At 45.6% G+C, this 17,470-nt stretch overlaps 1 long non-coding RNA gene across 1 annotated transcript; it reads right to left on the minus strand.

Moving 5' to 3' along the window:
* Positions 1–1,140: 1,140 nt before the first annotated feature.
* On the minus strand, positions 1,141–17,310 carry LOC116906592. Its single transcript, XR_004388752.1, has 3 exons — positions 17,160–17,310; positions 15,944–16,053; positions 1,141–1,257 (listed from the first exon to the last, which is right to left on the minus strand). It is a non-coding gene; the product is annotated as an uncharacterized LOC116906592 (long non-coding RNA).
* Between the last annotated feature and the right edge of the window lie 160 nt (positions 17,311–17,470).

A 17,470-nucleotide genomic window follows, 5' to 3' on the forward strand; every position in this document is an offset into this window, starting at 1 on the left:
GTACGTGACACTCACTCGAGGCGCTCAAGACCAAACAGGACGATGCGGGGAGGTGCTGTCTCAAAGAGCTATGGAAACATTTTCAATTTAAAAGTACGAACTTGTTGGATTTAAAGTAGGGACTCTGGTTGACCTGAAACTGGCCATCTGAGCTATGTGAGGCATTAACTCCAAGAACCAGCAAGATATTTGTAAAGGTAATGTTTCGGGAGCCCGAGAATCTTTAATTGTTTCAGTAACCATAGTAGGAGGAAGGGAGTTGGGTGCTGGGACTCAGCAAGGAACCTAAACAAGATATTGACTAACAGTAGACTCAATGCTTGGAACCTGAAACCAATGGTGAGTGTTTCTCCTGTCTGTCTGTCTGTCTGTCTGTCTGTCTGTCTGTCTAACTATCCATCTACCTATTTTATCTAACTATTATTATCTATCATCTATTATCTATCCATCTATCTATTAACTCTCTATCATCTATCTATCTATCTATCTATCTATCTATCTATCTATCTATCTATCATGTTGTGTGTTGTGCATGTTCATGTAGGTATACTTATCTGCACACATGATGTAGAAACATGAGGACAACTTGGGTGCCATTCTTCAGATTCCCAGTGAGCTCGAGGGATCCCCCATCTCTACTCCCCGTCTCGCTATCGCTGAAATTCCAAGTGTGTGCCACCATGCATAACACTGTGAAAAACAATAGTTATTTTTGTTTATTTTGAGACAGGGTCTCACTAGAGAGCCCTGCCTGTCTTGGAACTCACTGTGTACACAGGCTGGCTTTGAACTTACGGGGATCCTCCTGTCTCTGCCATTTGAGTGCTGGCATTGAAGGTGTGTGCCACCACTTGGCCCACCTGAATTTTCATGTGGGTTCTGAGAGTTGAGTTCAGATTCTCATGTTTCTGAGGTAAGGGCTTTAGCAACTGAGCGGCCATCTACCCAGCCCTTGTTGTTTGCTGGTTTGGTTAATGCTGGGGATTGAAACCAGGCATTTTCACACACTGAACACTTGCTTTCCCACCCAGCTGCACCTCTTTAAAATGGCGTTCAGAGTTTTGAGCCAAAATAGTTAGTGAACATAGCATCCCCAGGAGACTAGCTGGCACGTAATCCGTTCCTGACTCACATCCGCAGTCTTCATCATCACTGACATGACCTCCATCGTCATCACCATCATCCCAGCTCTTCCAACTTACAGGTATGTGACCAAGGGGCACGACCTAACATTTATAAGGCTTCCATTCCTCATATCTGCATCGAAGCAGGAGAAACAGTTATCAAGGATACAGCGAGAAAGAGGGTCGATGACGTACACATATCAACCAACACGATGCTTAGCAACTAGGAGAGCTTTGATAAGTGGGTGTTATTATCCCTTGGTGTTGAGAGCTTGCCTTCTTGATGGGTAGTCAAAATAGCTATTCTGATATGGTTTTCATATGATTGGGAGGAAGTCGCCGACGTCCACCAAGTGGAAACAGTCTGCTGTTACTGGGACAGAGGCTCCTGCTTGCTTTCTTTTTGTCGTTTTAATGTTTAAATGAAACCTAAAATCTGCACAGGTTGGAGGGTAGAGAGATAGCTCAGCAGTTAAGAATGAGTACTGCTCTTCCAGAGGACCTGAGTTCAGTTCCTAGCCCTACATCAGGCAGCTATGAGCTGTCTGTCACTCTAGCTCCAGATGTGACACTGACTTCTGGCCTCTTCGAGCACACGGCATGCACACAGAGATAAACACATGAATAAAAATAAAAAACAAACAAATTAAAAAATTGTATATGTTGCTGCATGCCTGAAACCCCAGAACTTAGGAGGTAGATGAGAGAGAACTGGCGTTCAAGATCAGCTTCAGATATAGTTCCTCTGGAAGAGCAGCCAGTGCTCTTGGCCACTAAGCCACCTGCTCCCGCTTCTACCTCTCAGTGCTGGCAACACATTTTATTCTATGTTGGGATCAAATCAAGGGCTTCGTGCATACTAGACAAAACTCTACCAAACGAGTCATAACTTCAGCCCATTTGAGGCAGCTTTCAGAAGGACCTTTCCTCTTCATTTGATGTGTGATTTGATCCAGTATCTTTCTGATGGCCCCACGTTTACTCTTGTACCTATTTAGAGCTTTGTCACTGAAGAAACTGGAGGGAATTGAAGACTTGAGGTCACAGATAGTGTCACCAGACTTAGCAGATAAAAATATAGGTGTTATATATTGCCTATTTGTCTCTGTAATCCCAGGATGCGGAGGCAGGAGGATGAAAAGTTAAGGGACAGCTCTGGGTACACCAAGGCCATCTCCAGACACCTAATGAGCCTGTATTAACAAAGCAAAACAGCCATCAAGCTAAAGTGTGATACGTTCTGCAACTTTGCAAGATCTAGTGGAGTACAAGTTTAAGACAGAGAACAAGAGAGTGAAAGAAAGGACACATGAGCTTTCGTTAGAATCTCAGGCTAGGAGGCTCCAGGGAGAATCTTCTTCCATAAGTCATGTTAGGAGAGAATTGAAGCAAAATGAATCCTGGAGACTAAACTCTAGTAAGAAGTCCAGGTTATTGTTCTTCCTCCTTCCTTTTCCCATGTTCTGTGAGTGTCTGTGTATGCATGTTTTTGAATGAGTGTGTGTGTGTGTGTGTGTGTGTGTGTATGCGTGTGTTGCATGTGGCAGCCCAAGGTTGATGTCAAGAACCACCCTTGATCTCTCTTTCCTCTTATTCACTGAGCCAAGGCCTTCCAATCAAATTCAGAGCTCACTGATATTGCTAGTCTCTAGCCAGCTTGCTCAGGAGAACTCCCTGCTCTCTACCTTCTGAGGCTAGAAGGAGGGGGTGGATACAGGGCGGGGCTGGGAATGGAGGAATGGGACAACTAAGACAGGACATGTGGTGGGGAGGAACACGGGTTGGTAGGGGCAGAGGGGTGGGAGCAGAGGAGGGACTGGGATGATGACTACACAATGTGGGGAGGGGGACAGGGCATTGGGAAGGGGTGGGGCACGTAACACTACAGTGTGCCATGCCCATCCAGCACATATGAGGGTTCTGGGGATTTAAACTCCGGTCTTCACACTTGGGTGGCAAACATGCGTCGTCAGCCACAGAGCTACTTCCCAGCCCGCTTCAGGGTGTCTTGTTTCTTTCCACCAGTATTTCCATCAGGAAAGCACCCACATGATCCCCTGATCTCAACACAGGCTGTCTGTCCTATCCTTAACCCTACAGTTCCTCCATCTCCAGTGACCAGAAGTACTGCAGTCTCTCCACGGTCTAAGAATGACTTGATGAGAGCCTGGGAAAGCCTGACCTCTTGGGCTCTATTTTATTCAGTCCAGGGTTAGGGAGTGGCCTGGGGATTTGGTTTTGTCAACTTGACACAGATAGGGACAGGGAACCTCACCTGAGAAAATGCCTCCACCTGACTGGACTGGAGGCAGATCTGAAGGGCATTTTCTTGATTAATGATTGATGTGGGAGAGCCTGGCCTACTGTGGGTGGTACCATCCTGTACTGGCTGGTTTTGTGTGTAAACCTGACACAAGTTAGAGTCATCAGGAAGGAAGGAGCCTTAGTAGAGGAAATGCCTCCATGAGATCCAGCTATATGACATTTTCTCAATTAGTGATGAATGGGGGAGGGCCCAGCCATCCCTGGGCTGGTGGTCCTGGGTTCTATGAAAAAGCAGGCCGAGCAAGCCATGGGAAGCAAGTCAGTAAGCAGCACCCCTTCATGGCCTCTGCATCAGCTCCTGCCTCCAGGTTCCAGCCTTGCTTGAGTTCCTGCCCTGACTTCCTCAGTGATGGATTATGATCTGGAAGTGTAAGCCAAATAAACCCTTTCCTCACCAACTACTTTTTGGTCATGGAGTTTTGTCAAAACAATAGAAACCCTAACTAAAACACACCCCAAACATGGTGGTATGGTTGTATCCAAGACATAAGGGACAAACCAGCAAGTAGTGTTCCTTCATGGCCTCTGCGTTAGTCCCTGTCCCCAGACTCCTGCCTTGAGCTCTTCCTGACCTCTTCAGTGACAGTCTGTGACCTGAGAGTTGTAAGACACAATGAACCATTTCCTCCCTGGGCTGTCTCTGGTCAGCGTGTTAGCACCACAATAGGAAGCCATCTAGGGTAGAGAGTTCTGGTTGCTTCTTGTCCCAAGCTCCATTGAATTCCTAGCTTACCTTCTTCTGAGATGAAAACAGATATCAGAGCAAATATCAACCTAACGACTTTCAACTCAAACTGAGGCTGACATATTTATACCTATCATTCCTTTTAGTGAGATGAGGAACTGACCCCTGGGAAAGGTCAGGCTTCTAATTCTCCATCTCACCACCCATCCAACCACAAACATTTTCTTTTGAAGACTGTGCCTGACACAAGGCTGCTTGTACATACATGCATCTGTGTTTATTGCCCACTCCAATTTTCAGTGTCTGAAACCACATGGAGCTAGCCTCATGGAAGGCTTTTAGATCCCAGAAGCCATGACAAGAGAGGAGCCATTACATGTGCCTTGAAATCATCTCTCCATCTGCTATCCCCAGGACACTGTAATCTCAGCCCTTTCTGCTCTAAACTCTGCTACTGAGCAGTTAGTTAGGCCTTCTGGTCTACCACATCACCTGAGAGTGATCAATGGCAGACCATCATCTTCCCCTCTTTCCAACAAACCTGGCTGCACACAAGCCTCGGAGGTGGAGAGAGGGTGACCATGAGACTTCTCCAAGCCCTTGACTGTCCTTTTATTTCCTCTTCTATGCAAGACTTTCTATTATTGTCAATTCTCACCCCCATATTCTGGCATGGAACTGCATAGAATCCGAGAATTATAAATCCCACCTGGGCTTCCAGGTTGCTCTAAGGTATTTTTGTTGAGGTAGGAGGACAGAACATATTTCATATATATATATATATATATATATATATATATATATATATATATATATATAGAGAGAGAGAGAGAGAGAGAGAGAGAGAGGAGGATCTATGTACAAGTTCAGGCTGACCTTGAACTTGTAGGTGGTTCTCCTGCCTATGCAAGAGGCAAATGTGTGGGGTGATTTTCTGATTAACGAATGATGTGGGAGGGCCTAGCCCACTATGGGCCATGCTAACCCCGGGTAAGTGGTCCTAGATTGTATAAGAAAGCAGGCTGAGGTAAGTCGTAGAGAACAAGCCAGTGAGCATCAGTCTTTTATGGCTTCCATCTCAACTCCTCCTCTAGTCCATGCCCTGACCTCCCTGCAAGATGAACTACAGAGGCTAAGCTGAAAACAAACAAGCAAGCAAGCAAACAACAAAGAACCCTTTCCTCTTCAAGCTGCTTTTTTTTTTTTTTTTTTTTTTTTTTGGAGCTGGGGACCGAACCCAGGGACTTGCGCTTGCTATGCAAGGGCTCTACCACTGAGCTAAATCCCCAACCCCTCAAGCTGCTTTTAATCAGGTTACTTTATCACAACTATAAAAACACAACTGAGACAGATTACCGTTTGGGTGACGACTGGACATTTGTACCAGGTGGTGTGTGCTGGGTGGGGGATGGGGGAAGGTAAGGTTCAAAAGGCCCTGGAGCCATCTTGGTGAAAGAGACAGGGCTTTGAGTAGCTGCCAGGAGAAGCACTTAAGGAAAGAGCAGAGTATATGCAGCCTTTAAGTTCCCTTGTTTGAAACAGGGTCTTACTTTCCAACCCAAGCTGGTCCAAACCTTGGAATTCTCCTGCCTCAAGTGCTCCCAAGTGCTGGGATTACAGGAGTGCACCACCACATCCAAATTATGCAACTGTCTTCAGAGACTCTTGGCTATGTTTTTGTTTATTTTTTTTATCCTATATCTATGGGTAATTTGCATGCATATGTATCTGTGTTCCACATGTGTGCCTGGTAGCTATAGTGGCCAGAAGAGAGTTTCCGGTCCCCTGGAACTAAAGTTACAGATGGTGACTTGTCACCATGTGGGTGCTGGAAGTCAAATGTGGGTCCTCTACAAAAGCAGGCAATGCTCTTGACTGTGGAGCCAGCCTCCCTCCATCTCTGTCTGGTCTTTGTTGCTGTTGCTGTCATTGTTTAAAGACAGGGTCTCGTGTAGCCCACGCTGGCCTTGAACTTATGCCATTGAACATCCGCTCTTTTTGCCTTCACCTCCCGAGTGCTGAGATCACAGATGTGGGTAGTCTGCCTAGCTTGTGTGGTGCAGAGGAATAAACCCAGAACTTCGTACATGCCAGACAAGCACTTTCCCAACTGAGCTATCATATTTGGTGGACTGTGTCTAGCGCCCCGGAAGAAAGTCAGTAAACTCTACCTTCTTTGGGGCTCTTAGAAAGTCAGATTTCTTTGCTGGTTTGGAGGAAGATGATCAAGATTTATATGATGAGGCTCACTTGAAGGTGATCTTCGAGGCAGCAGCTACCAAGGGCCCATGTGCAGTTGCATTAACTAATTCCACCCGATATGGAGACCCACCTTCCTCTTCCCCAGAACTCACGATGGTAAACACTGACGACTCTGCAAACGAAGCAGGGCTCCTGCAGCAGACTCCCTCAAGGGTTGGCTGGAAGGTGAATTAAGAGTGAGCCTGGCTGCGTGCTGGGTCCTCTGGGCCCACCATGCTCCTCTTAAATAATGTGCTTTGGCTGTTTTCCTTTTCTGTTTTTATGATGAACGTGTTTTGTGTTCATTAAATAATATTTGGGAAATGCAGTAAACAGTAAAAGAAGCCAAGAAAATTCCTCTGTGGTCTCACAGTCCACTCTAAACATGTTTCCTTCAAAGTGGATGCATTCTTTACATAGATTAGGGGAGAGGGAAAGGAGGGAGAGAAAGGAGATTTTTAACATAATTGGATGCACTTCCCTGAAGAGCTGCTTTCAAGGCAAAGGGGTTAATGTGATTTTAAAATGCTAAATGCTAAATGAGTCATCTTAGAAGTATTGAGCAATTTCATGATTTTGGTAAAAACAAAGTTGACTCTTCTTCATCCTGTCATTAGGAGTCACCTACTCAAATACGCAGCTGCTCTTTTCAAGGTCCACACTTAGGGAGAAGGAGAGTAAAGCACACATCGAGATACATAAATGGGGGTTGGGGATTTAGCTCAGTGGTAGAGCGCTTGCCTAGCAACCGCAAGGCCCTGGGTTCGGTCCCCAGCTCCGAAAAAAAAAAAAGAAAAAAAAATACATAAATGGAACGCTGAAGAGAGACAGCTCAGCTAGGGAATACTTGTTGCCAAGCCTGCAGACCTGGGTTCATCCCTAGGACCCACGTAGGAAAGGAGAGAAAGCTGTCCTATTACAGAAAGCTGTCCCCTGACTTCCACATGCACACTATGGCACACAGGTAAGTCCCTACGCCCAATACATACACACACACACACACACACACACACACACACACACACACACACACATACACACACACACACACACACACACGTGTGATAAAATAAATAGCATTTACAGAAAGATGAATATGATGACATCGTGCTTGTAAAGCTGAAGCAGGACAATGGTGAGTTCCAGGACAGTCTTGGCTACAAACCAACATTCTGTCTCAGAACAAACAAAGGAACAAACAAACAAAGCCCACTAAAGATGTGCAATGCACATAATAGTGTGACTTGAATACTTACTAAGCTGGGAGTCATGGTTCGTGGCCGTTACCCCAGCGTGCGGAAGGCTGGGACAGTAAAGTCATGAACCTAAGGCCAGACTGGTCTACATAGCAAAACTCTATTAAAGAGAAGGGGGAGGGAGAGGAGGAAGAGAAAGAGGAAGAGGACAGATTATTAAACTTGTGTTTCTTAGTCAAATAGACCTACTTCTTACTAAAGCTAAAAGAAGTTTTAAAAAATACAACAGGCTCAATCATTTAAATTTCCTAATAAATTTTGTCCTGTAATACAGCTGGTGTGGAGCTCACTGACAGGACCTGTTGAGCATACACAAGACTCTGGGTTCACTTCCCAAACCAAAGCCATTCACACCTTAAAGCCAGCATTCAGAGATGTCAGAGGCAAGTGTGGCAAGTGAGGTAGGCCATCCTGGACTACATTGGAAGTTCTACCCAGCAAGAGCCACACAGTCAAGTAAGACGCTGCCTCAAACAAAAGAAAAAGAAAACCATTTTCTAAAATGGATTTAGATTGTATGAAACTTTGTATTCAATGATGACTTTTCTCAAAGATTAACGACGGGTGAAATCTGAGGCAGGACTATCCACAAGGAACAAGGAGTAGTTTAAATTACTTATCTCTGTTGAGCAAAGACAGGAACATGCTTCTTTTTGCTGCAGCCATGGGGGGGGGGTGTGCTCAGCTCATTTTCTCAATGCTTTTGAGAAAATATTCTCTGGGGAATTGTTTATAGCCACAACGTTAAGATTTCCAAACTTCAGGTTTTTGATAAGTATTTCTTAAAACCTAAAAGGACCCATCCATCTCCCTAATAAATCCCATCCCATAATCTCTCACCTTTTTTCATATGTGCATGTACATATGGATGGAGCATGCACATGTGTGTGCAGATGCATGTGTGTGCAGATGCATGTATGTATATTCATGGAAGCCAGAGGGAGACGGCATGTGTCCTGATCCATCACTGTCTGCCTTATTTCGCTGAGGTAGATTCTCTCACTGAAATTGAACCTAGAATGGTGGCCAGAGAGCCCCAAGGATCTCCCTGCCCCCACCTCCACAGTAAGGGACCACGCCCAGCCTTTTTATTTGAGTGCTGAGATCTGAACTCAGGTCCTCTTGCTTCTATAGCAAGCATTCTTACCCACTGAGCCATCTCTTCAGCCCCATTTTTTTTTAGCCTGTCTAAGCGATCTTTACAGGAGAACAGCTCAAGGGGAACACGCTCAAGGACACCATGCAAAGCAGCTCTTCCTTTGCTGTCAAAACCTAAACTGTACGATCTCTACTTAGCCTTTCTTAGTATTATCCTGCCCATGTAGCAATCTATTGGACTTTTTTTTTACTATTGATAATATATTTTTAAAGTTTGAAACTCATCAGTAAAGTGCCTACCATGCAAGCATGAGGACCTGAGTTTGGATCCCAGCCCCCATGTAAATCCTGGGCACAGCCGCACAGGTCTGAAACCCCAGGGCTGAGGAGATAGAGAGACTGGGGGCTTCCTGGGGTTTGCTGGGCAGCTAGCACTAGCCAACGTGGTGAGTTCTAGATTCAATGAGAGACTTGTCTCAAGAAATAGGATGGATGGGCTGGGGAAATGGCTCAGTTGATAGAGTACTTGCCTAGCATCCACAAAGCCCTGGGTATGACTCCCAGAAACATGTACAACCAGACAAGGTGGCACTCACTTATGATCCCGGCACTTGGACGGCGGAGGCAAAAGGATCAGAAGTTCAAATTCACCCTAAGCTTAAGGGTGAGCTTGAGGCTAGTCTAGCCTTCTTAAGACCCTGCCCCTGAGTAAACGAACGATTGAACAATTAGGAAAGTGTACCCAATATACTGTCCTGATTCCATCCCTCCGACACATCCACAAAAATTCTGTGAGTTTCTTATTTTTTCTGAAGTTTTGTCATAGGAACATAAACACACACCCATTGATGCTTCGGTAGGCTCTGCCCTCCCTGTGTTGGTGACTAAACCCAGGGCACGCAAGGCAAGAGCTCTACCACAGAGCCCCCAGCCTAGGTTCCACCTCTCCGTCTACAAAACTCCATCTATAGATGCGTTGTTCTGCACCTCACTCCTTTAGTCTGACCTTACCGATACATCTCGGGAACCGTTCCACGCTGGAAATCATTCTGCTTTTAAAGCTTTTTAAAATTTAAAGAACTCTATTAAATGCCGCCTCTTAATGTACTGGGCCAGTTTTGCTTATGATGGACGTTTGGGGTGCGGGGGGGGGCATCGTTTGCCATTGCCTGTGATGCTCTGGACATATGCCAAGCTGCATTATGTGCGTGTATCGTTGGAGAAATTCCAAAATATACAGAAGGGTGTCTCGGGGAATGCGTACCCTAGAAGCAATGAGTGGGAAGCTGTGCGAGCCAGACTTTCATCACCATGACAAAACCCCTCGCATAAAAACAGCAGGAAAGGAAGAAGGGTTTCCTTTGGTTTGCAGAACTTTACCGTGCCTCCCAGGTTCACCACCTCCCCAGATAGCCCCACCATCTGGGACCAAGCCTTCCACACATGAGCCTATGGGGGACGTTTTGCGTTCCAAAAAAGAACATTCCACCCTGACCTCCAAAGGCTGATGACCGTCTAACAACGCAAAAACGCATTTCTTCCGTTTCAAGAGTTCCGGGAATTGCTCGGAAGTTCAAGTCCAAGGTCTCCCTGATATCCAAGATGAGCTCACAGCTCATCAAAAACAGAAAACGAGTTACATCCTGTCGATATATATGTATAGAGTACATTTGCCCTTTAAATAAATACCCAGGCCAGCAAGCGGGCTCAGCAGGTAAACTATAGCTGCTGCCAAGGTTGATGACCTGAGCTTGATCTTGGGGACGCACATGGCAGAAGGAGAGAACTCTTTAAAGCTGACCTCTGACCTCACTCCCGTGACATGTGTAACACACACACACACACACACACACACACACACACACACAACTATAAGTAAAATGCAATAAAAGTTTAAAAATATATTCCATATCTGAGGGAAAGACCTCAATCTGGTTTTAAAGCGTATTGGCATTACGTTCTGTTTACATTTCATTTATTATCACGTGTGTGCATGATGCAGGGCCGCATCTGTACTACTGCATGTGTATGGAGGCCTGTTTTAGTTCGCCGTTCTGTTGCTGTAATAAACACCATGACCAAAAGCAACCTGGGGAGGGAGAGATTATTTGACTTCCACTTCCAGGTCACAGTCCATCATCATGAAAAGTCAGCGTAGGAAATGAAGCCAAAACATGGAGGGATGCTGCTTACCGGCCTACTTTCTCTTAGACTCACCACAAGCTTTCTTCTACACCCAGACCCACCTGAGCAGGAACGGTACTGCTCGCCTCACATAGCAATTACGAAAATGCCCCACAGGCCAACCTGATGAAGGAGTCCCTCGGTTAAGGTTCCCCTTTCCCATGTAGGTCAAGTTGAGAGCCAAGATTAGCTCTCACGAGATCAGAGGGCAGCTTTCAGTTCTTTACTTCTTGTGGGATCCAAGGATCAAACTCAGGTCGTTAGGCTCATGGCAAGTCCTTACACCTGCTGAGACACCTCTTCAGTGCCGTTTATCAGACATGTTATTTCTTTTAAAGCCATACAGTTATCTTTTAAAGATGTACGTGTGTCCTTATATGGGTTCGTGTATGAGTGCAGACACCCGCAGAATCCAGAAGAGGGAGTCAGGTTCTCTGGCTGGAGTTACAGAGCTATCTGATGTAAGTGCTGGGATCTGAACTTGGGTCCTCAGCAAGAGCAGCAAGTGCTCTTAACCACCGAGTCATCTTTCCAGCCCCAAGCCCTACTTTTTAAATTTTTATTTGAAGCCAAGCTATGGTGGTGCTTATCTTTAATCCCAGCATTCAAAAGGCAGAGGCAAGGGGTCTCTTGAGCCCAGCCCGGGCTATGCAGAGAAACCCTGTCTAGGAAAATAAAACATATATATATATATATATATATATATATGTGTGTGTTTTAATATATATTAGCTTATATCTTTAAAAAGCCTTAATAATAATAAAATACTTAAGGCCAGAAGGACTTACTTGTGGCTCATTGTGTAAGAAAGGACACAGTCCGTGACAGTCAAGAAAGCATGGCGGTAGGAGCACGAGGCAGCTGGTCACACTGCCTCTGCAATCAGGAAGCACAGGAAATGGGGCTGGGCTACAAAGCCTCAAGGCCCTCTTCCAGTGACCCACTTCCTCCAATAAGGTTCCACCTCCTAAACATGCCACAACCTCACACAGCGCCACCTGCTGGGCACCAGGTGTTTAAACACTTGAGCCTGTGGGGGACGTTTCACATTCAAACCGACCAGCTGCTTTTAGAACCACACTGTGGTCAAATCATTGTTTGTTTGTTACCATTTAGTGAAGCATTCCTCTTCGCCTGCGCTGTTTGACTTCTTTGGGGACTCTGTTCAACATGATAAAAGAGGTCATCTCCCGTTGGTGGCAGCCTTGGCCCATTGTATTTGCACAGAAAGACATCACCCAAGAAAGCCTCTCAGCCATCTTTCCTGAATAGCCTCAGGACAATCAGCCAGGCAGCAAAGGGGCACTCGTTTATCTGCCTACCTAGCCACGGTCCACCTGTGACACCATCTTTATCAGCCCACGGTATTCCTTCAATTTCCTCATTCAGAGTGACACTTAGCTTGCTGCTTTAGCCAGACTGGTGGATTGTGTGCAGGGTGGCATGGGGACATGAGTGGAAGGGATACAAACTCTCAGAAATGTAAACCAGAGACAAAGGAGATCCTTAGGCGTACAGAGGTGGTGCATGTTCAACATGTGGGAGGGAAGCTCCCACTGAAAGACTGGCAGGCACCAGTCACCACTGTAGTCACCCTCTGTGATTAGGGCTGCACTGCAGTGCTTGGCATTGAACCCAGGACCTCAAGAGTGCCAAGCAGGTGCTTCATGTGACTAAGCTAGAGCCGAACTCTGGAGGTACAATCTTCTGTTTTACAGATAAAGCGTACCAGAACTGGTGCTGCCCTCCTTTAATCCCAGTGTTCCAGGAGGCAGAGGCAGGCAGACCCCTGAGTTCAAGATGAGCCTGGGCTACAGAGCAAAGTCCAGGACAGATGAGGCTACAGTGAGAAACCCTGTCTCAGAAAAATGTGTGTGTGTGTGTGTGTGTGTGTGTGTGTGTGTGTGTGTGTGTGTTTGACTTATAGGTAGGTAAACACATTGACCTACTTCTTTTTTGGTTTGGTTTTTGAGTCTTTCTATGTGGCCTTGGCTATCCTGAAACTTACTATGTAGACCGGGCTGGTCTCAAATTCACAGAGATCTATGTGCCTCTGCTTCTCAAGTCCTGGGATTAAACACATGTGCCACCATGCCTAGCTGGACCCACATCTTAAAGCCATACCCTATACTACTGGGAAAGAGAAGCCCAGATTTTATTTTATATGTTTTTTTAACTTTATGCATTTTATTTCATTATTTTATTTTTAAACAGGTCTGCAACTCACTGTGTAGCCGAGGATGACCTTCTGATCCTCCTGTCCCTACCTTTCGAGTGCTGATTTTACAGGCATGCGCCCCCATGCCTGGTTTACAGTGCTGGGAACTGATGTTGGAGCTTCATATATGCTAAGTAAGCACTGACCAATGAGATGTTTGAAAAGCATCTGCCAGATGCCAGAATAATAGCTTAACTGTGTGTGCAAGAGTCCAAGCACTGTTGGGAATTATTCTAGGTTTTGGATGTCTTTAGATTTTATAATCTGATGTTGGTTGTGTTTTTTTATAAATTCTTTTTTTTAATTTATTTATTTATTTTATGTGTAAGTACACTATAGCTGTCTTCAGACACACCAGAAGAGGTGTGTCAAATCTCATTACAGATGGTTGTGAGCAACCATGTGGTTGCTGGGATTTAAACTCAGGACCTTGGGAAGAGCAGTGAGTGCTATTAACCGCTGAGCCATCCCTCCAGCCCCATTGGTTGTGTTTTTACGAACATGTATGGGAGTAGTGAGTTCCTATGTTGATGCAGACAGAAAGATGTTAGTCCAGTCTAATTCTTCTCCAGTGCCTGTGTCAGTCAGTACTCAGTGACAGCTGTTTGCGGTGGGTAAGTGGACGATAATGGTTTGGGAGCTGGGATGTGTGGAGTCCTGGGTTTGATCCCCAGCAGCACAAAAACAAAACTAAACAGAAGTCAAAGGGGGAAAGTAATGGTCTGGAAGCCATATTATCAACATGCAGAGCACCAGCAAGAAGAAACATTTTAATCAAAATAAATCCCAGCCTGGGGAGATGGCTCAGTGGGTAATGAACCTGCCTTGAGAGCCTGAAGGACCTAAACTTGATCCCCAGAACCCATGTAAAGATGCAGAGTGTGGTGGTAAGCACTTGTTAGCCCATGGCTAGGGAGGCAGAAACAGGAGACGTTCTGGGGCTTGCTGGCCTTGGTGAGAGACCCTGTCTCAGTGAAGGTGAATGGTGTCTCTGCAGATGATACCTCTGGTCTCTGAATGAACACACACTCAGACACAAAAAAGTAAATTCCTATGGGTATAATATCCTGCAAAATATATCATCCTAAGCACACATGAGTGAACATCCATCTATTCTAACATACATATATATACATAAAATGCAGGTTGTGTAAATACATGACAATGAAGTCAAAACGATGTCACCTTTTACATTTGCTGACATACAACAAGGGCATGACAGTGAACACGACACAATGAGATCATAGACTTTTTTTTTTCCCACTGAAGAGATGGATAGAATTAACTTTGAAGCTTTACCAAGATAGCACATAAGCCAAGGCAGTAGACAGATGCAGCTAGCAGCATGCCGCATGGCCTAATTTTAGAGTCCCTACTCTGCCTGATCCCTCCCCAGAAACCATGAGATCATGGCTAATCTCTTTATTTAAAAATTTTCACTTGTGTGTGTGTGTCTATGTGCACTAGTATGTGTGTATATGTGTGTGTGTATATATGTGTATGGGTGTATAGGTGTGAGTATATGTGCGTATATGTGTATATGTGTATGTGTGTATATGTATATGTGTATATGTATGTGTATATATGTATGTGAGTATATGTGTGTATATATGTGTATATGTGTATGTGTATGAGTATGTATATGAGCATGTGTGTATATATGTGTACGTGTGTATGTGTGTGTATGTTAGCATGTGTATGTATATATGTGTGTGTGATGTGTGTGTGTGTGTGTGTGTGTGTGTGTGTGTTCATCGGGGGAACAAATGTATGTTTATGGGAATGGAAGTCAGAAAATAATCTGAGGTGTCTTTTCTCTAGAGCCTTCCATTTGTTTGGTGTTTAAGCCAGAGGTCTCTTGTTGATCTGGACCTTGCCAGGTAGGGTACCCTGGCTACTCAGGAAGTTCCAGGGGTGCACCAGCCTCTGCCTTCTCGGTGCTGTAGATCTAAATGCATGCCACGCATCCAGGTTTGTTGTTTTTAAATATGGGATCTGGGATGGAGCTCATATCTGCATGCTTGCCCAGAAGCACATCACTGGTTAAGCCATCTTCCCAGCCCTATACGGTCTGTTAAAACGGACCTGTTAAATTGCACATACTGGCCTCAAATTCAAGATCCTCTGCCTCAGCTCCAAGAAGCTGGGATCACAGGTGCCTCACTACCTCTTTTACAGGATGTTTGGCTGCAGGGTACCATCCCTGACATCTTCAGAGAATGCAGATGGACAGGCACCTGCTCTGAGCACATCCTTCTGGGGTTAACATGACCCGTGACCTGCGTGGTGTGCTAGGAAAGTCTGAGCCAGTGACTCTGGCCCTGGAGATCACTTCCTCCCTCGTCCTTCATCTCCCCTTTCCTCCCTGGACCTTCAATCAAGAGACCAAGAGACAAGTTTTCTGAGAGCTTCGGGCAAACCTGCTGACCTGTCATTCTGGGGCCAGAATTGTGACAGACAGGATCCTGCCATTTGCAAGCTGAAATTAGGGAAGAAGGAACATTTCAGAGCTAAGTGGGAGATGTTTAAAGTGATGGAAAGAGCACCCATCTACACAGATGAGACTCTGAAAGACAGAAGCAGGCACATTCTCCACGATGGTTCTTTTTCCATGCCCGTGTGTGTGTGTGTGTGTGTGTGTGTGTGTGTGTGTGTAATCAATTAAAGGACTGTACCACTTAAATAAATAGAGAACTGCACAATAATGGCCATTTGGGGCCAGCAAGCAGAGTAGCAAAGTCATGTCACTCAATAGTCCCCAAGGATCTCAGTTCTGTGCAGCCTGCAATAAAGCAGTGTGGGAAGCACTGACCTTGAAGTCTCCGAGCAGGGACTGCCTGACATTCTGCATTCTAAGAAGGCCCTGATGCATGGGCTTACTTCAGGAGCAGTTTCACTTTAGGAAAAATGAAGTTTCTGGTGCTTAAAAAAAAAAAAAAAGACAAAGTTCATTCAATGATTTTGTTACTTTTGTTTTTAAAATGGGTCCAGGGTTGGGGATGTGACTTAGTTGGTAGGATGTTTGCTTGGCATTCTTGAAGCCCTGGGTTTGATCCCCAACACCACGATAAAAGGTGCATATGGTGCATAGTAAACCCCCCCCCTGAAGACAGGATGATGAGAAAGTCAGGGCCAGCCTGGGATACAATGAGACCCAATCCTAAATCGGCCCACCTGTCAAGTTTCCGTGGGTAAAGGCACTGACTGCCAAGCTAACAATCCAAGGTGGATCTCCTGCACCCGCCTGGGGAAGGCCCTAACCTGTATGCTGTTTTCTGACCCCGACACTGGCATGTGCTTCTCCCTCCCCCACAAGCTCGAACAAAAATAAACAAAAAGAGTCTCAGTCAGGTTGGTGCTGCTGATGGTGGTGGTGGAACACACCTTTAATTACAGCACTTGGGAGGCAGGAGCAGGCAGACTCTATGAGTTGGAGGCCAGCCTGGTTTGCAGACTGAGTCCCAGGACAGCCAAGACTACACAGAAAAACCCTCTTTGGGGAAAAAAAATAATAAAAGAATCTTAAAAATTCAGGAGGAAAGCAAAACTTGGAGGGGGAGGGGGTGGAAGGGTTGCTCAGTGGTTAAGGCACTTGTTCCTCTAGAGGAACCTGGACTCAGCACCCAGATGGTGGCTCACAACCATCTGCGACTCCAGCTCCAGGGGCTCTGTGTCCCCTTCCAACCCCTCCAGGCAATAGGCCTGCACGTGGTATACTTCCATGCATGCAGGGAAAATATTCATAAAATTAAGTCTAAAATTTTTTTCATTAAAAACAAATATTGATATTGAAGGAGACAAAAAGAAAGAGCAAGATGTAGCCACAGAGAGGCTGGGGAGAAGGCTCAGCAGTTAAAAGCTTTGCTGCTCTCCCAGAGACCTGAGTTCGGATCCCAGCTTCCAGGTCAGGTGGCCCACGACTGCCTGGGACTCCAGCTCCAGGGCTTTAGCTCCGTTTCCTGGCCTTCACAGGCACCCATACATATAAATAAATACGTTTTCTACCTAGAGTGGGTCCAAGAGCTTACCTCTGCATTAGGAGATGGAGTGATATTCATAGAAGTATTCCCTCCTTCTGGACGCTGCAGTGAGGAGGGTGTGTCGGTCAGTGGTAGAATGCTTGACTTTCATCTCGAGTACTGTCGGCTTGATCCCCAGCATCGGAAAATAACGAGAAGTATGGTAGCAATGCTGGGGGCGGTAGTAATAGCGACAAAGAAACATCAAGGGAAAGGTCAGGTTTATAGTCTCCGTATAAAAATCAGACTAAAACGGGAAGAAAGGAATACGTTGGTTTAAATCAGGAAGTGATATAGTGGATGACAAAATGGCTAAAGGA

Source organism: Rattus rattus, chromosome 8 (assembly GCF_011064425.1).
Source record: "Rattus rattus isolate New Zealand chromosome 8, Rrattus_CSIRO_v1, whole genome shotgun sequence".
NCBI lineage: Eukaryota > Metazoa > Chordata > Mammalia > Rodentia > Muridae > Rattus > Rattus rattus.